Here is a 12,885-nt window from a genome sequence, read left to right as displayed (position 1 = left end):
TCTCTCTCCCTTTCTATCACCCCTTCCTTCTTGATTTCTGGCTGTCCCTATCCAATAAATAGATATTTTTTTTAAAATCAAGTTATTAAGTCTTAAACAATAAATATCAATTTAAAAAATCCCATGGTGTCAGGAGATGGCTCACCTCACAGTGTAAACCATGTTAACCATGCGTGATGGCATGAGTTTGAGCCCATCACCATATAGGTGCACCACGCAAAGGGGAGGCTTTCTGAGTGGTGAAACAGGGTTGTGATGTCTGTCCTCTTTCTCCCCATGTACCCTTCTCAGTTTTCCACCTTCTAAGAGAGAGAGAGAGAGACTCCTAGAAGAGTTAAGAAATAGAGAACATCTCTCTGAGTAACTAAGTTGACCATGTTTTTTTTTTTCCTGTGGGACCCAGTGCACAGTGGCTGCAAGCAGTAGCCTCCATGGTGGTGTATACAGGCTGTTCCTTGTACGGAGACAGTCTTTTCCAGAGGACTGTTATTTCAGGCCTGACCTCTAACTGCCCCTAATCTTAGGCTCCAAAGAGATACTGTTGAGTGCCTTTGGAAAAACCACAGGGTACAGTGGTCAGGATCCATAGCGGCTAGTTCATCATGTCCATTCACTCCAAACTACAGAATAAGGAGCATTTGTTTGAGACCCTGCAAGTTCAAGTTCCCTGACAACCATGATGTGGGGCCTTCCTAGTTGTGGTCACCTAGACAAATGGCAGACCTTACATTCATGAGATTCTCAAAGCTGCTATCTTCTAATCATGTCCAATTAACCCTATTTTCTACCAAAAACCAAAACTTAAGTGCAACCTTAAGTCACAACCTAGAAGATACTCATGTCAAAGTGCAATGCACTGTATTGTATAATTGTATAAGTTTATTATTCCTACAAAAATTAAACTTGCCATCTTATTCTATGTATTTATGTTCAATAAAGTTGAAAAAAAAAAGAAAGTAAAAGAAGTAGAGGACAGGTGGCCAGGTGGTGGCGCACCTAGTTAAGCACGCACAATACAAGGACCTGGGTTCAAACCCCTGATCCCCACCTGCAAGGGGAAAGCTTCGTGGGTGGTGAGGCAGGTCTGCAGGTGTCTCTCTGTCTCTCTGCCTCTCTATCTCCCCCTCCTCTCTCAATTTCTCTCTGTCTCTATCCAATAATTAATAAATAAATAATAATAACAAAGAAATAGAGGATATCCGTGAGTAATGTAAAACCAGCAAAGAATTTACAAGACAATCTGAATAAGATTATGATTTAAGGGAGTCAAGCGGTAGTGCAGCGGGTTAAGCGCAGGTGGCACAAAGGACAAGGACCAGCATAAGAGTCCCGGTTCGAGCCCCTGGCTCCCCACCTGCAGGGGAGTCTCTTCACAAGCACTGAAGCAGGTCTGCAGGTGTCTGTCTTTCTCTCCCCCTCTCTGTCTTCCCCTCCACTCTCCATTTCTCTTTGTCCTATCCAACAATGACGACAACAATAATAACTACAACAATAAAACAACAAAGGCAACAAAAGGGAATAAATATTTTAAAAAATTTTAAAAGAAGATTATGATTTAACAAAAAATCATAGAAAATACAATGTAATGGATGAACTAGAGGATTATAAGGTTGGAAGTTGGAGGGAACAAAAAGCTGAATTAAGGATTGTTATGCTTCTAATAACAATGTGATTAAGAGACTGAGAGTAAGAGCCACCTAGATACTACAGTTGACGTAGTTAAACAAGAGAGAAAAAATTAAATGTGAAAGGAAGGCCAGGGAGACTATTCTGTGAGGGGGTAGGGCATATGGTAGAATTATTTTTTGACATTGTACTATTTTATTGGTTTAACATGACTTACAATATTATGACTTTTTAAGGGGAGTATATCACAGCATATTTATATATGACTCACCATACCCACTATCAAAGTTTACAACAAAGTCACCCTTCTACCATCTTCTACTCTACTACTATTCCCTCCAATAACCATCATAGTTATCTAAAAGTGTAAGAGTTTTTATGCAAATTAGTTTATGTAAATATATCAGTTCAAAATAAATTTTACATGAATGAAGTCATATGACAGTTGTTTTTCACTTCCTTACTTATTTCACTTTGTATAATCTCCAGTTCTATTAGTTTTGTCCCCAAAGGTACATTGCCATATTTTCAATGGAAGAGTATTATTCCACTGAGTGTTTATTCCATAGTTTCCTTATCCATTCATCTGGCAATAAGCATTTGGTTGATTCCATATCTTGGCTATTATGATACTGTGAACAGTGATGCTGTGAACATAAGAATACAGATATCCTTTCAAATTAGTGCTTTTTTAATTTATTTTTTATTTAAGAAAGGATAAATTAACAAAACCATAGGGTAAGAAGGGTACAACTCCACACAATTCCCACCACCCAATCTCCATATCCCATGCCCTCCCCTGATAGCTTTCCCATTCTCTATCCCTCTGGGAGTATGGACCCAGGGTCATTGTGGGTTGCAGAAGGTGGAAGGTCTGGCTTCTGTAATTGCTTCCCCGCTGAACATGGGCTTTGACTGGTCGGTCCGTACTCCCAGTCTGCCTCTCTCTTTTCCTAGTAGGGTGGGTCTCTGGGGTAGCAGAGTTCCAGGACACATTGGTGGGGTCTTCAGTCCAGGGAAGCCTGACTGGCATCCTGATGGCATCTGGAACCTGGTGGCTGAAAAAAGAGTTAACATACAAAGCCAAACAAATTGTTGAGTCATGGACCCAAAGCTTGGAATAGCGGAGAGGAAGTGTTGGGGGGGGGGGCACTCACTGCAAACTCTAGTGTACTTCTGCTTTCAGGTATATATTTTGCACTAGTTTATGGATACGTGTGAACATATGCTCTCTCTCACAGAACCTGGTCTATATCTAGGTTTTGGGACTTTGTTAGAAAGTGATCCACCTGGGATGGAATTAGAGAATACTATGAAAGGAAAGGTCTCACCCGAGTAATGAAGCTGAAGGGTTGTCATTCCACACGTGAAGTCTCTGGACACAGTCTGAGCTGAAGCATGTTGAGGTGGCAATTGTTGCGTTGATTAGGTTGCGATCGGCAGATGCGATATTATTTGATATGGATTGGGAGAGGCATGTGGGAAAGTGGGCCCTATCCAAAGGTTCCAGGACTGGGGGAAATATAGGCTCTATAGTGGAGATGTGAGGTTCCTGCTCTCATAGGGTTCAAAAAGACAATTGATAGTTAATGTTATCATCACATTATTTGGTAATTAGGTTAACTTTGAAAAGTCCTTTTGTTAGGGTTTGCTGTATAGTACCCAGTATCTTGTATATAGCTGTGCCATTGGTTGCTTCTGATCTACTTGGTCTAGGCTTTTGAGAGATTCCGCATATCAAATACACAGCCGATATATTAAAAAGACTCAGTCTGTATTTTAAAAACTTCAAGGCATACAATTAATTTTCCCCCTCTCTTATTAATTAACTAGTGATTTATATGACTACACTTTACTAGGAGTGTACATAAACACCATTCCCACCACCAAACGACTGTGTCCCATCCCACCCATCCACCCCCACCGGCCCAGGAAGCTGCATGTCTACCCCTCACCACAGGGTTTTTACTTTGGTGCCCTACTTTCAAGTTAGTCAGATCCTGCTTTTAGTTTCCGTTTCTGATCTTCTTTCTCAAGTTCTGTTGATGAGTGGGATCATCCCATACTCATCTTTATCTTTCTGACTTAGCTCACTTAACATAATTCCTTCTAGCTCTGTCCAAGATGGGTCAGAGAAGGTGGGTTCATTGTTCTTGATAGCTGTATATCAAATTAGTGCTTTTATATTCTTCAAGTATAAAGACTATGGAGACATGACCATAAGATGTTTCCATTATTATTATTTAGGAATATCTATACCATTTTCCATAGGAGCTAAACCACTTTGCATTTCCACAAGCAGTGGAGAAATGGCATTACTATTAAGGACAAGAGAAAACAGGTGTTACCACCCAGAGGACATGAAGGCAGCCACACCCTTCTGTAAGTCAGGCTAAAGATATGACATATTATAGCAGGTTTAGACTGACTGAGGAATTTGGAGTTTTGACAGTGATGCCAAGCCATGTATCATTCCCAGAGTCTAAAATAATACCTGACAAGGTGGGGGCTTGTTGTCTTGATTCCCAAGGGCAAAAATCCAGAGTGGAATAAGCACATAAAGATTTTGTCTAAGATCACACTAAAGACATCCACCTACTCATCTGACAGCAGTATTTTCATTGCCAATAGAGTGAAGTGTGCAAATTCCTTTACTTCATGTTTGCACTTTTGCACTCAAATCAGGTTGCTTGACTTTCTTGTCAGGACTTTTATACTTTAGGTGTCTCTTACCAAATAACTGTGGAGCCGTCTCATTAGTGGGCTGGGTTGGTAGAAGTCATATATCCAAATGCAAGAGGTGGGACTGCAGGGGGATTTTTTTTTTCCTCCAGGATTATCACTGGGGCTTGGTGCTGAAACTATGAATCCGCTGCTTCTGGTGGCTATTATTTCCATATTACTGGATAGGACAGAGAAAAATTGAAAGAAGGGAGAGAGATACAGCAGAAGAGAGAAAGATAGACACCTGCAGACCTGCTTCTCCACTTGTGAAGCATCCCCCCTGCAGGTGGGGAGCCCGAGGCTAGAACCCAGATCCTTGCATGGGTCCTTGAGCTTAGTACTATGTGCTCTTAACCAGGTGTGCCACTGTCTGGCCCCTGAAAATTTTAAAACACATTACTTATCTAGAACTGGTGTTTGAAATGAATTAGTTGGTGTTTGTTACCATAAACATGGATGTTGGCAGGTCAATCCATACTTTCAGCCTGTTTATGTCTTTCCTTAGTTGGACAGGGCTCTGGAGAAGTGAGGTTCCAGGACACGTTGGTGAGGTCATCTGCCCAGGGAATTTACATTGTTGTCATGGTAGTATCTGCAATTTGGTGGCTGAAAAGCATTAAGATATAAATCACAACAATTTGTTTAATAATTAGAAACCTGAAGGTAAGACTATAGCAAATGAGATTTGGGTTTTCCATTTTGGAAAAGGCAAGTAGGTCTATTTTAGGTATATTCCAAGGGGCCTGTGACTTTACTAATTTTTCATGTCTGAGGCTACAAAGTCCTAGGTTTAATTCCCAACACCACCATAAGCCAGAGCTGGCAAAAAAAAAAAAGTTATATTATAAAAAAAGAAATGTGGACATGACTTGTTAAAAAGTAAAGAAATAAAGATAAAACAACCTTATCCTGGAGAGCTTTAGGAGCTTCAGGAGTGGACAATTTTCAGAGGGGAAAAAATGCCCCAAGTGCTGGGATTCCCGGCTTTCATGTTTTTCTTAGTCCCTCTCTTCCCATTAATTTGATTTGTCAGTTGTGAAGTCAGCTTGGTCTCTTGGTCCAGGTAGATGCAGGTGGGCACTTTGGTGGGTCATACATTCCCAGGTGATCCTAAATGCATAGTGCATGTCCTATCGGGTCCAGGTCTCCCCTCCTACTACCCTCATAAGTTTACTCTAACAACTTTGCAGGGAATACAAGCCTTCAAACATAACACAGACCCCACACAAATGCACAGTCTTTCACGGGGCTGCCTTGCATCTTCATGATGCCTGCCTCAGAGAGATTCTAGGAAGCCTCATACATTATACTTGTTTTTGCTTTGAGACCTTCCCTAAAACAGAGCAAAGGTATGTTTCCAGCCACAGGTTTTGGCCACTTTGAGACCCAATCTGCCCTTTGTGAAGTGCTGTGACTTAAAATGTGTTTTGCTTTGAGGGCTCATCAGTGCTCTCTTGCAAGCATTTCACAAGACACACCTGTTTTTATAAACACTATGGATTAGTGCCATGCTTTGGCTTTCTCACTCTAGTGATGTGCACAGCATGGCTCTTGGCACCTGCTCAGACCTGTAAACCCTGAGGACTTACCTACCTGATGAAAACATATAAAAACTAGGGTGTGTGTGTTTGTGTGTAGGGGGAGGGAAGTTAGAAAAACATCTAGATGTTTTGAATTCAAGCACATATTTTGAAAAAATAACTTTGACCAAACCAAGATTCTCATTCTCCCAGAGTTTGAGGAGGGGATCACCTGCTGCTCATATGTAAATTATAAAATTTCATGACCTGGGATGGCCAGGAAGATCTTGCTAATCTCCATGCAATGAGATGTGCCCAACTGCTTCGTTAGCACCTCCCAGACATTTTCCTTCAAGGGGATAGTGCTGAGTATCATAGGTTCTTTGATCAGTTCCCTGAAGTTTCCATTAAAAATCTAACTTCAGGGCTGGGGAGATAGCACCTGAGTTAATGCAACAGACTTTTATGCCTGAGACTCCAGAATCCCGAGTTCAGTCCCCAGAACCACCATAAGCCAGAGGCTGACCAGCCCTTTGAAAAAAAAAAAATTACCGTGGTCTGGGAGGTGGCACAGTGGATAAAGCATCGGATTCTCAAGCATGAGGTCCCCAGCTGAATGCCTGGCAGCACATGTACCAGAGTGATGTCTGGTTCTTTCTCTCTCCTCCTATCTTTCTCATTAATAAATAAATAAATTATCAAAAAAAAATTTCCTCACTGCCTCTTCCTGGGGACAATATGTAAGTCAGAGACGCCAAGCCATAGACCCATTGCAAAATCATACTCATTTCCAGCAAAGGAAACCATACATGTAACGAATATTTTCTCTTTATTTCAGTCTATCCTGAGCTCCCTGGTTTGTTGTTGTGGTTTTTCTTCCCCAGAAGAAAAGCTCAACTTGACTTTATGATGGTGCTAGGAATTGAATCTGGGACTTTCAGTGACTCAACCATAAAGGTTCTTCATTTTTGTTTTGTTTTGTTTTTTGCCTCCAGAGTTATCGCTGGGGTTAGGTGCCTGCACTATAAACCCACTGCTCCTGGAGACCATTTTTTCCCTTTTGTTGCCCTTGTTGTCTTTTATCGTTGTTGTTATTGCTGTCGTTATTGTTGGAGAGGACAGAGAGAAATCAAGAGAGGAGGGCAAGACAGAGAGAAAGACAGGCACCTGCAGACTTGCTTCACTGCTTGTGAAGCCACTTCCCTGCAGGTGGGGGCTGGGGGCCCAAACTGGTCCTTGTGCTTCGAGCTATGTGTGCTTAACCATAAGCACACTAGTAGCTGCACTACTGCTGGCCCCACCATAAAGGTCTTTTTGTATAGCAATTACACTGTCTGCCCAGCCCTTCCCTGTCTTTTCCTATTATCACAGATAACATGTGTGTCTTTTTCTTTGCAGACCTTTTAAAATTTTTATTTATTGTATTTCACTTTTTCTCACCAGTATATGATTTAATTCTGGCATCCAGGGGTATTGGGGGTTGAATTGGCAGCTCTGGTGCCTCAGGAAGAAAAGTCTGTTGTGTAAAACGCCGTGCTATATCCTCAGCTATGTAATTTGTGTCATTTTCTTTTCTGGTAAATTTTATTTATTTATTGGATAGACAGAAATCAAGAGGGAAAGGGAGATAGAGAGGAAAAGAGAGACACCTGCAACACTGTTTCACCACTCACAAAGCTTTCGCCTTTGGTGGAAACCTGGGTTCTTTTGCATTCTAATAAGCGCACTCAACCAGGTGTGTCACCACCCAGCCCCATTTGTGTCTCTTTCTAATCCTTTGCCCTGTTGGATTGAATAATCCTCTATGTCTTTCTTCTGCTTTTTCCTCTCCATATCTAGTAACCTGTTTCTGAGTTCATGCATCTTTGTCTCTTAGTGTATTTCCATCTATGCCTGCATCTACGTGTATCTATGGGTAGTATGTATGTGATATATGTGCACTATGTTTGATGTTTTTGGTGTGTATGTGTGATGTATGTGAGAGACAGGTACATATGTTCACTGTGTGTACATGTGATCTTCACAATGAGACCTGAACTACTAGCAGTCAGCACTTCACTGTTAGTAGAAAGTTAACTCTATGGCAGATAAAAGGACGATTTCCTGGAATGGTACTCCACAGCTGGGATCTCCCATTAGACTCCGGGCCCTGCTCTTACTCTTTTTAACTCCACAGATGTTATCAAATGTAAATGGTGCCATTTTTTTTCCAAAGTGCTAATAACAAATGTTAGCTAAACTATGAGAAGAGGTTGGGAAGTATCTCACTCAGTAGAGCAGATGCACTTTTTTGCATGAGGTCCTGGGTTTGGTCCCCAGCACAATATGGGAGCACCCTGAGTAAATTCTGTGGATAGTGGAGTGGTGCTGTGGTCTCTCCCCTCACTCTCTTCTCTATTTCTCTCCCTCTGAAAAATAGAAGAATTAAAAAAAAAAAAAAAAAAGGCTTGGTAAGGTCACTCAGTGGTGATATCACATATGCATTCAATCCCTGGCAATGTTAAAAACAAAATTAGACACTATGAACAGTGGACTTTTAACTTTACATTTACTGAATGCACTCTTCACACTTAATAATTACTATAGTGTACACTGTTGGTACTATGTGTAAGCCTGATAGAGCTTAGGGAGAACCACCCCCGTCCTTTGATGGAGGTCTGAGAAGATAACCTCTTGGTAAGTCTCTCTCAACCGAGGTGAGCATAAGGGGGGAAACTCAGACTTGGTTCTTTTCTTCTTGACTCTCAGGCCCACAGAAACCCCAGTACTTCCCTCCATTAACTGCAGGCCACATGGCCACAGATTCACTTATTCAAAGTGAATCTGATCACAGAATCTGATCACAGAAGAACACACCTTATCACACACTTCATCACACACCTCAGACCCCAGACAAGAGAAATTCCAAACGATATGGCTTTTTGATATCCATCTTCTCTCTGTCTCACCCTACGGGTTTAATCCCTATGCTTCTCTCAAATACCTTTGGATAATTAAGTTGCTTGCGTCATGGAGAACAACTGTCTTGTATCTCATCAATTCCTGTCATACCAGCCCCCTACCTTAGGGGCATGCCGACCGTTAAGAAACCTGTAATTTCTGACATATTTCAGTAATATTCCCTTCGTTTGTTTTTCTATTTAACTCATGTCCACCTTGCTAATAAACGAGTTCTGAGTTCTGAGTTAACATACTGGAGAGCTCCCTGGTGTCTTTTACTTCGTGTCACCCCTGTCGTGAGAGAGAAAGAACCAGTCCGTTACCTTTCCCCTGGAGATCAACCCACCAGAGAGACCACGACAGTACACCTGTACATGAGTGAAAAGGATGAAGTTTGCATATCCAAAAGCACGGTTAATAAAACAGTTCTTCAGAGTGCTTTGCTTGTGTAAACCACTGTGCTGTATCCTCATCTATTTATGTCATTTGTGTCATTTTTCTTTTCTCTTACATTGTATTTATTTATTGAATAGAGAAAGTCATAAATTGAGAGGGAAGGGGGAGATAGAAAGGAAGAGACACAGAGAAACAATGGCATATACTATATTTGTTTTGTTTTCTTTTGTTTTGTTTTTTGGTGATGATCTCTTAGTCTTAAAAGACCAGCCTTATTGGAGGCAGGGATGGGTGGGGGGGAGTATGTATCTCAGTAGTAGGGCCCAGGACTCACAGGCAGGAAGTACCAAGTTTGATCCACACAGTTCATATACCAGAGAGGTGTTTTGGTCTCTCTCTCTCTCTCTCTCCTTAATAAATAAATGAAAATTTTGAAAGAGATAATAAACTGGACAAAAGTATATATATTTTTAAAAGCAGTTTATCCCCAGTGTTTTCTTCTTCCTTCCAGCCTTACCCTTGCTGTCCCCTCCCACCTCCTGGGAGACCCACTGTGACCTACAGGCAGCACATGGGGGGTGACCCCCCCCATTTCTTGACACCATCAACTCTTCGCTTTCATCTTCACAGTCTGGAGTGCTTACCTGGGAGCACCAGGACAGTAGAGGTGTCAGGGGATATCCCAGCCCCAGAAATCATAGAAAGGAATCTGCAGGAGCTTTGTAACCAGAACACACTTATCTTGAAAGAGGTGGCTCATGGGTTCTATCTGGAATCCCTAGCCTCTTCCTGGAATACATTAGGCTTTGGAGGGCTATGTAGCCTTAACTCAGGCTAAGGAAGAACAGGGATCCTTAATTACTAAGTCTTTTCTCATTCCCCAGAGAGAGAGTCAGTCACTGTTCAGAAAGTAGGGCCTTTGTTTCCTGCTCCACCTCAGTGCTGGAACAATGGGTACACCTCCCTCTCCCTTTGTGACCTGGAGCAGGTGGAACTGGATTCTTCTAACTAGCATCCAAATAAATGACTTTGATTTCTTGGAGAAGTATGAGTAAGGGGAGCTAGGGCCTTCCAAGAAAAGCAATTACATTATGCCTTGTTTTGGGTCCTGATGAAATAGAAACTGACCTCTCAAACTGTAAAGAGGATGCTTTTCCTTTCATGCCACAACCCCCTTCTCCAAAGATGGAGCAAAAGCCAATCACCATATTCCAGCGTGCATGGGTGACAAATATATATGAAAGTGAGGTGATACTTGATTTCCACTCTTACCATCTTTATTTCCAAAGATATAGCAAAAAGATTTCATTATATTTTGGAGAAAAAGAAAGCACTGAAAGAGCTTTTTGTCTTGTAACTTGATTTTATTTTTGTAAGTTGATACCTGATGTTGAGGTTGACTTCAAGAACAACCCCAGATGACAATAATACTTCATAATACTGTGAGACACAAGTTGTAGAGGAGTGCAAAAAACAATCCTTTGAATTTTAAAATCTAACACATCAATTCCCCTTTTCTGTGTACATGTATCTTTTCCCTCTCCCTCTCATAAATGAGAATCAGGCTTTCCCTTGCTGACAAAATTCAAAATAGTACAAGGACAGATGGAGAAGTAGAGTTGGGGTTGGAGGGTCAGACAATGAGAAGGGGTAGAAGGAACTAGGCAGTAGATCTTTTCCGAAGTCTATGGAGGAACTAGTCATATTATTATTTCTTCTACTCTGGAGTGAATTGATTTCCTCTCCATCTAAGAGATGCCCATTTATGGCTTGGAAATCAACATAAATTAGCACTCAAAGCCTTGATGGACTTTATGAGAAAGCCAAAGCCTACAACACAGAAATATACAAATATGTAAAATATCTTAAAATAAAAATTTAATTTTACATATATTCTATTGGGAAGAGGAGGAAAAGACAACAGAGGAAGAATTCAAAGAGGACTAATGAGCCTATCTGTGGTATCAGCTGCCCAGAGGCTGGCTCTATCCAGCCAGGATGACCTGCCCTGTACCATAGCACTTCCAACACATTTACCCCCAAACTGACTTTTAAAATCATTTTATTGGTGGGGGGAGCTATCAGTTTACAATAGGGTTGTTTACACATAGTAACAATTTCTTTTTACCTTTTTAGATACTTATTTATTCCTTTTTGTTGCCCTTATTGCTTTATTGATTATTGTAGTTATTATTGTTGTTGTTATTGATGTCTTCACTGTTGGATAGGACAGAGAGAAATGGAGAGAGGAGGGGAAGACAGAGAGGGAGAGAGAAAGACACCTGCAGACCTGATTCACCTCTTGTGAAGTGACTCCCTTGCAGGTGGGCAGCTGGGGGCTCGAGCTGGGATCCTCATGCTGGTCCTTGTGCTTTGTGCCACCTGCACTTAACCTGCTGCGCGACCACCTGACTCCTGGTAACAAGTCCCTATCTCCCTGTGACAGGTGTCTGCAAAAGACTCTAACCCCCAATTTAACCTCCTTCACTATCATGCACCAGAACCCCAAAGTCTTGGTAGAATTTAAGAAACAGGGATAGAACTGACCTTTATGTATTAAGGTATTAGAGCAATAATGCATCTTACCAATTCTCTTATTAACTTTTTTTTACATTTTTCTTCCTTTACTGGGAGGATTAATGGTTTATAGTCGACAGTAAGATACAGTAGTTTGTACTTATGTAACATTTCTCAGTTTTCCACAGAACAATTCACCTCCCTCTAGGTCCTCCTCTTTCATCATGCTCCAGGACTTGAACACCCCTCCCACCCCGAGTCTTTTATTTTGGTGCAATATATCAACTCCAGTCTAAGTTCTGCTTAGAGTTTTCCCTTCTTTTTTAACCTCTGGCTATGAATGAGATCATCGCATATTCATCCTTCTATTTCTGACTTATCTCACTTAACACGATTCCTTCAAGCTCCATCCAAGATGGGGAAAAGAAAATGGTTTCATCATTTTTAGTAGCTGAGTAGTATTCCATTGTGTTTATAGACCACAGCTTGCTCAGCCACTCATCTGTTGTTGGACACCTGGGTTGCTTCCAGATTTTGGCTATTACAAATAGTGCTGCTAAGAACATAGGTATACACAAATCTTTTTGGATGGGTGTGTTGAATTCTTAAGGATATATACCCAGGAGAGGATTTGGAGGGCCATAGGGCAGGTCCATTTCTAGCCTTCTGAGAGTTCTCCAGACTGTTCTCCACAGGAATCGGACTAATTTAAATTCCAGTGCAGGAGGGTTCCTTTGACCCCACAACCTCTCCAGCATTTGTTGCCATTACCTTTTCTGATGTATGACATTCTCACAGGAGTGAAGTGGTACCTCAATGTTGTTTTTATTTACATTTCTCTGACAGTCAATGACTTGGAGCATTTTTTCATATGTGTGTCAGTCTTATGGATCTCTTCTTTGATAAATATTCTTTTCATATTCTCTCCTCACTTTTGGATGGGGTCATTTGGGTTTTTGTTGCTGAGTTTGGCATCGCATCAATTCTTAACTGTGCTCTTTCCTTTACTTTTGCATATCTGAAAGAAGCATGCATCACCTTGCTCAGCAGCCTCAGATCCAACAGCCTCAGCTGTGATTTTTCAGGCTGGAGCCAATTATAGTACCTTCTTCCACACTGTGCAGGAGCCCCAGGAAAGCTCTTACTTTGAATTGAAAATTTG

General features: G+C 41.3%; 1 pseudogene; it reads left to right on the top strand.

The window, feature by feature from the left end:
- The first annotated feature begins 354 nt into the window (after positions 1-354).
- On the top strand, positions 355-497 carry LOC132537353 (small nucleolar RNA SNORA70; annotated as a pseudogene).
- The last annotated feature ends 12,388 nt before the right edge of the window (positions 498-12,885 follow it).

This window comes from Erinaceus europaeus, chromosome 2 (genome assembly GCF_950295315.1).
Source record: "Erinaceus europaeus chromosome 2, mEriEur2.1, whole genome shotgun sequence".
NCBI classification, from domain to species: Eukaryota; Metazoa; Chordata; class Mammalia; order Eulipotyphla; family Erinaceidae; genus Erinaceus; species Erinaceus europaeus.
Note: the sequence above shows the minus strand (reverse complement) of the source record. Positions and strands in the feature narration are given on the sequence as shown.